The following is a 1,193-nucleotide window of genomic DNA, read 5'->3' as shown; positions in this document are numbered from 1 at the left end:
GACTAGAGCAGGACAGAGCAGACTAGAGCAGGCCAGAACAGATTAGAGCAGGCCAGAACCGGCTAGATCAGGCCAGAACAGACTAGAGCAGGCCAGAACAGGCTAGATCAGGCCAGAACAGACTAGAGCAGGCCAGAACAGATTAGAGCAGGCTAGAACAGACTAGACCAGGCCAGAACAGACTAGAGCAGGCCAGAACAGGCTAGAGCAGGCCAGAACAGACTAGATCAGGCCAGTAGAGCCTCCTCCCCCAGGGTACCAGACCAGACAGAGCTGTGTGCTGGCTGCTGTGACATTTTCTCTGTAAGGTTACATCTCACTAATGGGATTGTGTTTTCTGAGCATATTTACTACATAACCTCTTTATGCAGTACCATTCAGCAGACAGAGAGGGATCTACTGCTGTTTGTCCTGAGTGGCTTCCAACTACACCGTCACAATAACAGAGTAAGGTTATGCAAACTGACAACTTTTCCAATTCTCTCCTCAGGCTCTTCTTGAGGATTCTGATACGATGTAGGACTTGGGCTTTGGTCGTGCACCACATGTCTAGCTTTCACTTCTATTTTTTTGGTAGCAGGCCTGGCCAAGCGAAAGGCAGAACAACTAGCAAATTATGCCTCTACTGAGGATTCTGATAAGGTAGAGGCTGTGCCACAACATGGATGCTGGGACCAATAGGTTTTGTTGCTTGGTAAAAGGCAAGGCCAAAACACCAGCTGTTATTTCAGTGGGATGCGATGTTCAGAATGTTTGCCTTAAAAATGTATGATTTGGTGCCTGCAGGGCATTTCAGACGGCTGATTGAGGATCTTTATACAGAAAAATGTGTTTGTTTTCTATGATTGTGTTTTTATCTTGGTTTTGCTTTTCGTACTGTATTTGATGTGTATATTTTTGTCACTACGGTGTTCATCCGTATTTAAAAAACAAAAACATTTTTTACCTTTATTTAACTAGGCAAGTCAGTGACAGCCTACACCAGCCACACCCGGATGACGCTGGGCCAATTGTGCACCTCCCTATGAGACTCCCAATCACGGCCGATTGTGATACAGCCTGGATCTGAACCAGAATGTCTGTAGTGACGCCTCTTGCACTGAGATGTAGTGCCTTAGACCACTGTGCCACTTGGGAACCTAAAATCACTCTGTAAAAGAGACCTTGGACTCAGCATGTCTCCCTGTCAAAAT

This window comes from Oncorhynchus masou, chromosome 14 (assembly GCF_036934945.1).
Source record: "Oncorhynchus masou masou isolate Uvic2021 chromosome 14, UVic_Omas_1.1, whole genome shotgun sequence".
Lineage (NCBI taxonomy): Eukaryota > Metazoa > Chordata > Actinopteri > Salmoniformes > Salmonidae > Oncorhynchus > Oncorhynchus masou.
The sequence above is the reverse complement of the archived record's forward strand: the minus strand, read 5'-3'. Positions refer to the sequence as shown.